Source organism: Antechinus flavipes, chromosome 1 (assembly GCF_016432865.1).
Source record: "Antechinus flavipes isolate AdamAnt ecotype Samford, QLD, Australia chromosome 1, AdamAnt_v2, whole genome shotgun sequence".
In the NCBI taxonomy this organism is placed as follows: Eukaryota; Metazoa; Chordata; class Mammalia; order Dasyuromorphia; family Dasyuridae; genus Antechinus; species Antechinus flavipes.
Window position 1 is genome coordinate 387,091,241 of NC_067398.1, and position 13,602 is coordinate 387,104,842.

The following is a 13,602-nucleotide window of genomic DNA, read 5'->3' on the forward strand; positions in this document are numbered from 1 at the left end:
GTTCTCCATACTCCAGTGCATAATAATTTAGATCAAATGATTCTGATACAAATTACCAGATAAGCAAACTTCTTTTCTTTTAGATTTTGTGAGGTTGCATTACAGCACACTGTCTTTTTAGACCCACTTGTTTTGTGTCCTGATGGTGAATGACCTAGAGAGCTGTCTCTTGTCTGTTATTAGAAGATATATTTAAGTAAAACATCTCTTACTCCTCTCTCATCTTACTTTCCCCTTGTTAATTCAGAATGATATGATTAAAGTTCTTTGTTTTTTAAAAAGTGCAAAGATGGTTCAAAGTTGATAAATTTTAACTGAAAGTATAAAAGCTACTTTTTTTTTGGGAAGGGAAATCTATAAATTCTGCAATTTCTAAGTGTAAGTATAACAAAGAGAGTTTTTCAGGATCATGCTTAGTAAAGGAAGTAGTAGGTTTAGTGCCATGTTTTAAGAAAATGAAAATTCTATTTATTTTTTAATCTATTGAATTCTAATGTAATTTTAAATGCACACAATGCTATTTTTAAATAATACTGATAATAGTTCTCCTTCATATAAGCCATTTGAAATATGCTTTGTAGGTATTCTTTTATTTGACTTTTAAAAGGATCCTGTAAGGTAGATGCTATAATTATCCTCATTTTCAGATGAAGGAATGGAGGCCCAGATTTCAAGTGATATGTGATATGAGGCCCAGACTGACAGAATGAGATGAAACTATGATTTCTTAAGGTAAAATGATAAAGCTGATACTAAGAATTTAATTCAGTTCAAAACAAGAAATAGCTAGAAATTTACTTACTAAATAAAATTTCCTTGTGTTGTTAGCTACTCTCCAAACTCTCGGTTCCCCAATTTGCCTTTATGCCTTTATACTGGTTCTCCCTATTGTTGGAAACATTCTCTTCCCCTCTAACTCTGTCTATCATAGTTCATTTAGGCCTTGAAATCTCATCTTCTATAAGAGGACTTTTCTTTTCCCTCCATTTGTTACAGCCTTATTCTCTGAGATTAACTTCTATCTATAAATTGTATATATCTCATTTGTCCTTAATTATTTTCATGTTTTTCACTGGTAATAGAAAGTGAGTTCCTTAAGGACAAGGAGTAATTTTGTTCTTTCTTTATATCTTAGTACTTGATTTAATGCTTGGCACAGAGTAAGTACTTAAATTAAGTACTTAAGTACTTTGATTTTAGTTAGTACTTAAGTAAGATTGATATGTCTCAACACTGGCACAGTACTCAGTTTTCCTCAGGAAAGTAAGGGTATTAATCAAATGATTGTTTCTCTATTATATGGCTGACAAACTCATGGCATCCCTGATTTACTACTTTAAATTTAAAATTCCCCTTCATCTTAGATCTTCTTGGCAGTCAAGGAAATATGGCTCTGTCCTGAAAAAAAGATACACCTGGCTACCCTTTCATCCTAAGCCAGGAAGACGAATATTCATCCTCCAATTACTTCTAGAATTTCTATCTATGATCACTATTCATTTGAGGTTCAATTCATTCACTTATGTCATCCCATTCAGAGCCTTATTTCTAGAGTAGAATTTCACTTTTCCATTTTCTCAAGAAGTTTGATATCTGACATCCAACACTCCCCTATAACTTTCCACTATCTTCATATTTTGATACTTTACATTTTCAGTCATGTCTGACTTTTTGTAACTCAATTTAGCGTTTTGTTTTTGTTTTTGGCAAAGATACGGAAGTAGTTTGCCATTTCTCCAATTCATTTTCCAGATGCAACTGAGTCAAAGAGGGGTAAGCCACTTGTTCAGAGCCACATAGCTAATAAGTGTCTGAAGCCATATTTGACTTCACAAAGATGGCTCTTCCTAACTCTGAGCTTTGTTTTTTGTCGACTATGCTACTAGAGAGTGAAGGAAGAGAGATATTTTGTTGTCTCCTCAAAAATGTGATTTTGTGATTCATAAACCTCAATTACAATACCCTAGGTAGGGGAAGCAATATGGCACCTTGGGGAAGAACCAACTTCATTGTCAAAGGAAGTGAGTTCAAATATTATCTTTGACTCTCCTTGTGACCATATGATCTTATCCAAGTCAGTTAAATTATATGGGTTTCTACTTCTGCATTATGAAGGTGCTGGACTCAATGGTCTATAGTTTCTCTCCCAAATCTGTAGTGTAATGTTCTTGGTCATTTTCTGGTGGTCCTGGGAGCAGCCTTTGTTTCAGTAATCACCATAACAGTAGCCAGGTGTTAAAGTCCAAATCCATAAATTGGAAAGGCATAGGATAGTTTACCTCTCAGCCCTGTGGAAGGGTAAAGAATTTATAACCAAAGAAGAACTAGAGATCACTATTGACTACAAAATAGAAAATTTTGATTATATCAAATTGAAAAGTTTTTGTACAAACAAAACTAATGCAGACAAGATTAGAAGGGAAACAATAAACTGGGAAAACATTTTTACAGTCAAAGGTTCTGACTGTAAATACAAAGTTCAGGTAAGAGATGAACCTTACCTTCAAAAAGCTTCAATTGAAAGCTTCTTGTAAAAAGATAAGATACATACATACCCTCTCCTTCCAAACCAAGTCAAGGACCTTTAGTTTGTTTGGTGATCCCATTTGGGGTTTTCTTAGCAAAGATATTGGAGTAATTTGCCATTTCCTTCTCCAGTTTATGTAATAAATGAGGAAACTGAGGCAAAAAGGTTTTTGTTGGAGGGGATGTGGGAAAACAAGGATATTGATACATTATTGGTGGAATTGTGAATACATCCAGCCATTCTGGAGAGCAATGTGGAACTATGCTCAAAAAGTTATCAAACTGTGCATACCCTTTGATCCATCAGTGCTACTACTGGGCTTATACTCCAAAGAGATACTAAAGAAGGGAAATGGATCTGTATGTGCCAAAATGTTTGTGGCAGCCCTGTTTGTAGTGGCTAGAAGTTGGAAAATGAATGGATGCCCATCAATTGGAGAATGGTTGAGTAAATTGTGGTATATGAATGTCATGGAATATTATTGTTCTATAATAAATGAACAGCAGGATGAATACAGAGAGGACTGGCGAGACTTACATGAACTGATGCTAAGTGAAATGAACAGAACCACGAGATCATTATATACCTCAACAACGATACTGTATGAGGATATATTCTAATGGAAGTGGATTTCTTTGACAAAGAGAATATCTAACTCAATTTCAATTGATCAAGGATGGACAGAAGCAGCTACACCCAAAGAAAGAACACTGGGAAATGAATATAAACTGCTTGCATTTTTGACTTTCTTCCCAGGTTATTTATACTTTCTGAATTCAATTCTCCCTGTGCAACAAGAGAACTGTTCGGGTCTGCACACATATATTGTATCTAGGATACACTGCGACATATTTAACTTGTATAGGACTGCTTGCCATCTGGGGGAGGGGGTGAAGGGAGGGAGGCAAAAAGTCGGAACAGAAGTGAATGCAAGGGATAATGTTGTAAAAAAATTACCCAGGCATGGGCTCTACCAATAAAAAGTTATAAAAAAAAAATAAAGTCCAAATCCTTTATTATCTCTTTGCCTGAGGCTGGGCAGCTTTCTTAGAGGCCTTCCAGAGTCTTGATTTCAGTGGAGAAATGCAGGAGGAGAGCCTGCCACCAGGGTGGTGTGAGATGGAATGAATGAATCTGAGTCCAAGGGCTTGTGCTTCAGCTTCCAGTCTGCTTATCTTCTCTGCCTCTGAATAAACCTGGCTGAGGCTCCTAACTTATATGCTCTACATTGAGTATAAGTGAATCATTATATCACTAGGAAACTTTTTTTTGTTGTAAGATTAAATCAATCATACTGAATTTAGAGAACTGTTAAGCACCATGCTAAATTAGATAATCATTATCTCATTAATTCCACTTAGTTAGTACCTTGTAAAAATCTTTGTTTCAAGTTCAGAATTCTGGCCCATAACCCTGGAGCTATGATCTTTAGATACCTATGTATCTTAAAATACCATAGATTTTCCCATCATATATTACAATAGTTCTTTATCATCCTGAAATTTCTATTTATGATTATAATCCCAATTTCTATCCCCAGGCTCTAGAAAGCTTATTATATAAAATTTTAACAATGATACCAACACATAGATTACATGTACATAGTTGAGCAGTCTTCTTGAGAAGACAGCTTGAAAGCAAAGCAGATTGAGATTGACATGAACAAAATGTAAATACTCAATAAAATTTGATGAACACAAAACACTAGCTTGGGTGGATCCCAAAGAAGACTTGAGTATAATTTTGCTGGATCCAGAAGCTGGGGGAACCCCAAATTCCTTGTATCCATCTCTAGTATTTCTAGGGAGTAATTGAGCTCAGGGCAACATTTTGGGTTCAAACAAGCTCTACTGAGATGTAAGCAGTATAATAATTAATGTTTTCTGGGCATCATAATAAATCACTTCCCCTCAGTCCAAATCATTTTCCAGAGCAACCAAACCAATTTACAGAACCATCAATGATATATTAGCATGTTTCTAGCTGTTGGGCCTTTTCCCCTCATGTTTAGTATGTTTAGGTCCTTATAGAATTTCACAAATAAAGACTGAATGCCAGGCATTCCTTCAAAGCTCAGTAAACTTAATAGTCCCCACTACTTCCATATTTCTCTAATTTCATTCCTCTTATTCCTGTTTTCATCATTACCATGACTTTTAATCTCTTCCTTTTTATTCTACTCCTCCAATCCATTATCCTGCCTTTGACTTCTCTTCATTTTTTCATCCTTGACTTTACTTATATGGGTCCTGTTGTATCTTTCCAGAAAAATGTAATCTCCCTGAGAGTTCATTTTTGTCTTTGTTTTTCCCAATATCTTCCATACTGTTTGGCCCCTAGCAAGCTCTTCCTATTTGTTGCTTCAGATTATATGGTATACAGTTCTTCCAAAAAAGCATTAAAATAAAACCATCATTTTTTTTCTCTTTACAACAAAAATGCCATAAATGAATAGTTAACTTTTGTGACTTTGATTTATCTTTTAAGAGATGGCAAATCTGGCTAAATAATAACAGGATCTATTAAATTACTTTAATAATCAGTTTAGCAGATGTGAGAAAAGAGGATATAGATGACTACTAAGGAAACCAGAAGCACATTTTGATGTAGGAAACTCAATTGAAAATAGACTTGGAATGTAATTGATAAATTACATTGATAAAAATTTGGATAAAAATTTTTCAATCTTAAAAATAATTTAATATGTCTTACTATAAGGCAACAATTTCTTTATTGGCACTCATTTATTTATTTATTTATTTTTGCAAGTCAATTGGGATTAAGTAAACTACCCAGGGCAGATAGCTAGTAAGCATTATGTATTTGAGGCTGAATTTAAACTCAGGTCCTCATGATTTCAGGGCCAATGCTCTATCCATTGCACCATCTTATCAATAAGCCATTTAGAGTGTGAAAATTGGAATCAATAAACTTGAGTTCAAATGTCATCCAGCCAAGTGACCCTGGGCAAATCACTTAAATTTTCTATACCTTAAATTCCACTTTTATAAAATGAGAATGATGTTACCCATCTAATTCAGAGGATTGTTGTGGTGATTAGTGAGATTACATGTGTAATATCATTTTACATATATTATACATGTAAATATATTTAATGTCATATGACTATATAGCATATATAATATGTATCATATAAAATATAAATTATATACAACAGTGATGTAATACAGCCTCTCTATATAGCATCTTATTTTATATATGTATATATATGTACTTTCATTGATCACCACAATATAATATTTTATAGATATGTGTAATATATATATGTATATATATTATGCCAGCATCTACAAACTTATGTATATGTTTAAGTAGGTTTTGCAGAACTTAAAACATATTATATAAATGCTAGTTTCTAGATGTTATTTCCCTACTATTTTTTTTCTTTCACTTTGGGAATGGGCAGGCTGGTTTACCTCTACAGTAATTTTACAAGTTCATTTAATAGTCCAGATTCTACCGAGTGCTTTCCCCAAGATTGCCATGTACCCATAACATCAAGGTCCATATCAGGAAGAGTCATCAAATTATTATTATAATAAGTACAAAGACATGTCACCGAGAAAGAGAATTTTTTAATGAAGAAAAAATTAGCCTATTAGTATTCACTAGAATAAGTGAATAAATAATCAGAAAATAGTTTCTAGCTGGCTCTGCTCAAAGGTTAAGTGACATTTATTCAAATAAACCCTAGCTGATTTCTTGCTAGACAGTATTAAGACACATTATGATATGATTTTCAGTGGATAATAAAAATAATAATAATAACTAACATCTATATATTGCTTACTGTGTGCTAGGCACTGTGCTGGGTACTTTACAATTATTCTCATTTGATCCTTACAATAACCCTGGGAAGTAGGTGCTATTATCAACTCCATGTTACAGGTCAGAAACTGAGGGAAATAGAGATTGAATGGCTTGTTCAGAATCACACAGCTAGTAAGTGTCTTTCTGATGCCAGGCCTGGCACTCTTTTTATTATGAGAGATTTTGTGACCAGGAAGTGTGATAAAAGTCTTCTTTGTGTTTTACCTATGAGAAGGGGAAAAAGGAAAATTGCAGGAGAAAGAAAATATATTCATTTCCACTCTCTTACCATTTTGCTTATAATGTTAACTAAATTATTTCTCTTGATTTGTTAAAATGACACGTGAAATAAAATGAACATCTCTTGGTTATTAGATAGTAAGAAAATAAATTTATCTCTTAGGGCCCTAGACAACTTTCTAAGTTAAAACAATTCAAAAGGTTTCCCACTCTGTATTGCTAGGTACAATTTTCTTACTAGACAGATCCCTTCATTGATGAAATAAGGCCAGAGAAAGACATGCCAAGAAAAAAAAAAAAAAAAGAACTTTGTTCCAACTTGATTTTTCATTTGTATTTATTGAGTTTATAATATCAATACAATATAATATCACTTGGGGGGATAACCCCTTCACACAATTAACTCATTGTTATTGTGAGTTTATTTCTTGGAAATGAACCACTTATTTTCCTGACATTTTATCTTTATCTCCATATATATGTATGTATACACACATCTATATAATATATCCATTTGGCTGATAAATTTCTAATGGGAGTTAGACAATTAGAAGTATTTTGAAATATAGCACTCACAAATTATTCATTTCCATTGTTAGGTATTAAAATTTTCTGTAGAGTTAGTGTGCAGGTGACTTTTGCATATTAATAGACTGCATGCAAAATAGTCCTCTAATTTCCTTTGGAAAGGCAACTTGTATTCATGAAACACAGTTCCTCTTAAATGCTAAATAAAGATAAACCACTGAAAATATTAGTTAAAATAATTATAGAAACACAATGAGAAAATATAACCATAAGAAAACATTTAGAAGAAATTAATCAGGAAAAAATTGCTGGAAAAAAAAATACCTGGAAATCTTCCAGCTCTGGTAATTGTATCTTAATGTGTTAAAATATTATATAGTTCTTCAAAGATGAATGCCTCCTTAGAGGTTAAATTCAATCAAATGTGCTGCTATATTTTTCTTGATTTAAATGAAACAGATGTTGCAATTATCACAACATAAAGAAGATACTTCATTTTAATCTCCAAGAAAAGCATTGGTAAATACTTCCGATGAAGTTTTTCTGCACTGCTTGTTTTCTGTATACTCCACAGTATTTGTTTTTTTTCCCCCATAAAAGACTCTTTAGAATGTTTAAAAACATATTTGAGTGATACAAGAGGGAGACTTGTTTCTTTTACATTCAAATATATGCTTCACAAGGTACAACTCCATCCCTTTATCTTCTTTATGATTCAGTCATTTTTTATTGAAATTTTGTCACTGTTTCTTTGTCCCAGCTCCTGCCAGCCATCCTCAAATAACTGAGTTGAGGGGTTGAAAGAGATGTGACTGAATAGAATTTTAACTAACAGCAGAAGAACTTCAAATGGTTTATTTCATATTGTGAACAGGATTGCAGCAAACTACCTTAGTCCTTTGAGCAGCTTATCCCCAAGCTTGAGAGGGACCTTCAGCCTTAGATTCCAGTCATATTAGAATTTAGGGAACAAAAGGTAACTCAAGTTGTGCTGAATAATTGCAAGGGAAAACAAAACATTCAGTATAATGAATAACTGAATGCCATTCCCTAAGAAGTTTAAAAACCAGACCTGTACTAAGTTGGCACTGGGTACATGGGTCTGGCAATTCTGTAGTAACATGCAAGTCTGGGAAAATCTTAACATTATCTATTGGGCTCAGAGAGCTTATGGAAGAAGCTGTTTTTAACAGTAAGAAAAGAGAACATTTAGGCTTTTATTTCACTAAATAAGGGGAATTTAGCCATGTCAATTCTTGGGCTATGTTCAGAAAATTCCAATTATGTGTTGTTTTAGGCCAAAGAAAAGAGATTTCCTTGCTATTCTACTCTGAGATGCTCCAGGTGTCAGATGTTGGAGATACTGGAAAAGTTGCAGGCCAAGGTTTTAGGAGGCATGTAAGTATATTCATCTTCCTATTTCAAGAAATAGTGGGTACAAACTCAGGATACTATTGTTAAGTGAGAGAGAAGAAATAAACACTTCTATGTGGAGTGGGAGGAGACAGTATAAAGAGTAAAGCAAGTCTATGTAAGAGGAATAAAAGATAGAGGCAGTATTTTGTAATGATATTGTCACATATAATAGTCTTAGGAATTTTGGAAGGGGAAAAACATATATGTTAAGAAGTCTGTATGTTTTAAAGACAGTGGTGCAGTTCTCCAAGTGCATGGCAACTGGACATTTAGTTTTAAAGTTGGTGCTGTGTTCCCTTTTCCAGTGCTCTCCACTAATAGTAACACTAATATTTGAGTTCTGATGAGAAACTAGGTAAAATTCTTTTTTGTATACTGGATATGAATAATTTAAATAAAGTATACCTTGTGGTATACTTTATTTATATACTGGTATGACATTAAATTAAGTTCCTTCCATGTACTAGGTACTGTGCTAGACACTATAAATATTATCTCATTTGCTTCTCACAATAATCCTAAAACAATCTTCCTTTTCATAATTGAGGACACTGAGGCAGAGAGGGGCTTAGAGACTTGCCAAGGGTAACACAACAGTTAAGTGTCTGAGGCTGAATTTGAATTTAGATCTTTAGAAAGTGAATTAGACACTTTCCACTGTGCTGCCAAAACTAGGTATAGAACAACAACAGTTAGCTACAGAAATCCATCTCAGCTCTACTTATTTCTAGTAATACACACAAAATCTGACAAAGTTTCCATTTTGCTGATATGATATATGAAATAGAAAAGGGGAACATTTTTTTTTCTCAAACTTACCCATCTAGCTAATTAATGGAAGATCTAGAACCAATTGATACTCAAACCCAGACTTCTGGACTTAAAATAGTGCTTTTTTCATTCCAGGACACTGTCTCCCCTAGAATATGAATTGTCATTTCCAGTTTCACCTAGGAACAGATCTCTTAGTTCACAGAAAAATCTTTAGGAGAACGTGCAGGTCTTTACATACAAGGGGAAAAAAAATTCTAAAAAGGAAGCTCTGGTTATGGGACACAAAAATAGACTTGAAAATTTCCTTTTTTAGTAAAAATGAAATGTCTTTGGCACCTGAAGATACTGAAAATAAGGCTCAGAAAAATACATGAATCTGATTCTAATCCTCTTCAGCCTTTTAATTCTAGTGGCACCATATGTCTTTATTTTCTTTTACTATTTCTTCATAAATACATATATGTGTATATATAAACATATACACACAGGCATATACATATGTGTATATGTACACCTAGACATGCACATACTTGTATATATACACCTATGTATAGGCTTGCATAGGTATGTATGCATGCACATATATATATATATATATATATATATATAATATATATATTAATCAGAAAGAAATACTAAAAGGAAATATGCACATATATATGTGTATAAATACTTTATACAGAATTACAGCCCTAATTTAGTGGAACAATATGCATTTTCTTTTAATGTTTCCTTCTATATGGCATATTATGCCCACAAACATCACAATATGTATTCTACAATATTTTAGTTACCAAATAAATATGTGTTTTATATATATATATATATGTATTTACATTATCAATTATATGTATATCAAGTATATATGTGTATGTTACAGAGAAATAAATAAAGACAAATTAGAACACTAATTTTAGGTATATATAAAATACATGTAATTCTGCATAAATATATGCACAGATACATATATGGTGTGAGTATGTTACATAGAAATATGAACATAAAATGAAATTAAATAGTTTCATTACAATTAAAACACTAATTCTATATATACATGTAATTTACATTTTATGTAGTTCTTCATAAATTCCTTATTCAAACCCTCATTCTTAGCAAAAAGTTGGTACTCTGAGCAAAGCTCTATCTTCACCCATCAGAATTCTAGGGATTTCCCTGGTAGAGGTAGGGTGATTTTTCTCTAATGTGTGCTTCCCCCAATACCAATAAACAAGGATTATCACCCCACAACCTTATTTCATTTTACCAATTAATATCACTTAGATGTTGCGATTACCCACAAGGAATGGCAAATAAAGTGCAGTCATTACCTCAACACCCAGGATTGCACTTTCCCTTATGCCACCTTGTTTCTTTAGCAGAGTATGTGCAAACTTAAGGAAGTTTCTACAGAGCACTCACACCACAAAGCTCCCTTTCAAATAAAAAAAAAAAAAAAGTGATGAGTCATAATTGTTTTCTCTTGGATTCCTTAGATCCCCTTCTATCCTCATTCAAGGTGATAGTTAAACATTTTGCTATTTATCAGGCTCAGTTGGCTGCAAAATCTGGTATAGACTACAGCTCCCTGTAAATCTCTGGTGACTCTTTCTCTTGACCTTTTTTTGTGCTCACAAAGCCTGCAGTCTATTCACCTAAGAGCAGGAAAGAATAAAAAAGACAAAATGAGAAGCAAGGATAAAAAGCTCAGTGACTACATGGCAGTATCCTAAGATTGGGAGTGGGGAAGAGAAGGTAGAAATAAAGGCCTGAGGTTTCTATCCCCACCTTGAAATTAAAACATTCCTTACCACTATACTCAAATGCAGTCAGGAAATCTATAGAACCCATCACTTGGGTATTACCGCTTCCAGCTCAGTAGCCAATCAAAACATTCCTTTTCTTCATATAGTGACCAATCTGGGGGAAAAAAAAATCTGTGCATGATCTGGAATCCAGGGAAGACTATATCAGGTCAGATCTCTCACTGCTGCATATAAGGAAGGGGTTCTAATTGTGTGTGTATGTGTGTGTGTCTAGACAATTAAAATACCTTCCCTTTATGTATGTGTGTGTGTGTATATATATATATATATACACACACACACACATACATACACACATTTACATGCATATATTCATACACACATAAACACACATTGTGTCTAGACAATTGGAACCACTTCCTTTTATGTGTGTATAGGTATATTTGTACATATCTACATATGTGTGTATATAAATTAAATACACACATGTATAGTGTATGTATATATTATACACACATGTATATGCTCATATATAGTATATACATGCTGTCTATACATTTCTTTCTGCTGATTTTACATATGTGTATGTATATCTATATACATCTATAGATATATAAGATATATATACTCATCATATTATTTGAAAGTACTTTCCTCTTATTTCCAAGTGTTTTATTAAGAAATCATGAAGAGCAGATAAACATAGACAATTGAAAAATCAATTTCTTTAGAACTTTGTCATAGGTAACCTTTACCCCTTTTATCTTTTGAGAAATTTGTGGCACAGGAATGCTTAGCACTTTTTCAAAGATTCTGAATAAAGACTAGTGATACCATGGGACCTACAGCAGGGAAGAGGACAGGACCCAGACTCAGTTTGATGCAACCACCTAAGTTTCTGTTTTCAATACTTTGGGATGCCAATAGCACTTCATCAACTAGATGGAAATGAAATTCAATCTATTCTTGGTACTTTGTAGGCAGTTCTTCCTTTCTTCTGAATTTGATATTTTCTTTTTAAATTGGTTTCAGCTTTGTTTGATATTTCAGCTATAACTTAATATGAAAACAATGAGGCAATGAAGTCCAGGTTCTACAGTCTTAGGCATTCATTTGTTTTTTTGCAACTTGGTGATTTTGATTTTAATTTTGGTAAATTAAAAAAAAAATCAGTAATTTTTGTCCAAACTTTTATAAGCTAAAAAAAATTTCAATTCTGTTTTATTCTCAAGAAAATAAAACATTCCACAGCCTTATATTCATAACTAATTTGTTTTTGTTGAGCAAATTTGTTCATATCTCTGAAAGATATGGAGAGTTGTTTTGTTGTTTGTTTGTTTTAGTAAAAGTAGAAAAGTTTTAGACTAAAAACCAGAAATACAATCATTTCTAGAACATAAAGATATTTATTAAAATAAAACAATACAAGTCATTCTTCAGCTTTTAAGGATCCCATACACATCTAGCTGGATTTCCTAATGGGCTGCTCCCCCTTTAACAATCAGTATTCTCTGGGCCATTGTATATCTTTATCCTATTAGGTCAGGCAACTGTTATTCCCAATGAAGCAAATAGTATTTGCTTCTCCTTAAGACACTTATGAAGTTGTAAAACATTACACATAATCTCCATGAATAATTTTATATATCTGCAGACTATGGTAGTGGTGGGGAACAAAAAGAAAACCATACCAAACAACAACAGGGGTCATGTCAATACAGACTTGTGAATCAAGAAAATCAATTGGAGGCCCCAAACTTTAAAAAAAAAATCCTTTTGTCCCATTTTAATGGCTCTTCCTGTTTTAGAGACCCCCCAAAAAAAGATACAATAAAATCTCCAGGACAAAAAATTTGCCACTAAAAAGAGCATTTGAAACATTTGTCTCTAAGACACAAATTATGGTTAAATGAGTAGATTTGAAAAAAGGATGCTCCCCATTAGACATTGAGAAAGGCATAATCTTAAAAGAAATGTCACTTTGGTGATAGAGATTACTATAAGAGTGTGTGTGTGTGTGTGTGTGTGTGTGTGTGAACATATATGTGTGTGCACATGGCTATTCATATAATTAGAGAAAAAAAGAAATATAGAATCTTTCATTCTTTTTTTTTTTTGACAGTGTTTAAAAGAATTTTAAACTTTAGATTCCATTAGTTTTGCATTTTGAAATTCTCCAAGGGAAGGATTTTCTTTCCCATACTTTTAAGAAAATTAGAAGTATCAGAAAAATCCAAGATTTTTGTTCATGTAGGGGAACAACAATATTGCTTTGAGAGACAGTGACTGTGGTTTAGGATATTTAACTTGGAAAAAAGTAGGGAAGAAGTTATAGGAATTTGACTTTTTAAAAAACCAGTTCTTTTGAAGAGGATCAACTTTGTCCTTTTTTGACTTGTTCTTAAATTTTCTACCCTAAATGACAATTACATAAAGAAAGTGTTGTGCGTTTCTGTACTTTATCCATAGTAGGATTTCTATTCCTTTTAGAAAAACCTTCTATTCCCCCAATCATATCCATTT

General features: G+C 32.9%; 1 long non-coding RNA gene across 1 annotated transcript in view; it reads left to right on the plus strand.

Annotated features, from left to right (window-relative positions):
- The first annotated feature begins 8,229 nt into the window (after positions 1-8,229).
- LOC127543603 (uncharacterized) overlaps positions 8,230-13,602 on the plus strand; it is a 67,424-nt gene continuing 62,051 nt past the window's right edge. The window contains exons 1-2 of the long non-coding RNA XR_007949264.1: positions 8,230-8,318; positions 8,424-8,524. This is a non-coding gene — a long non-coding RNA (uncharacterized LOC127543603). The remainder of the gene's footprint in view (positions 8,319-8,423; positions 8,525-13,602) is intronic.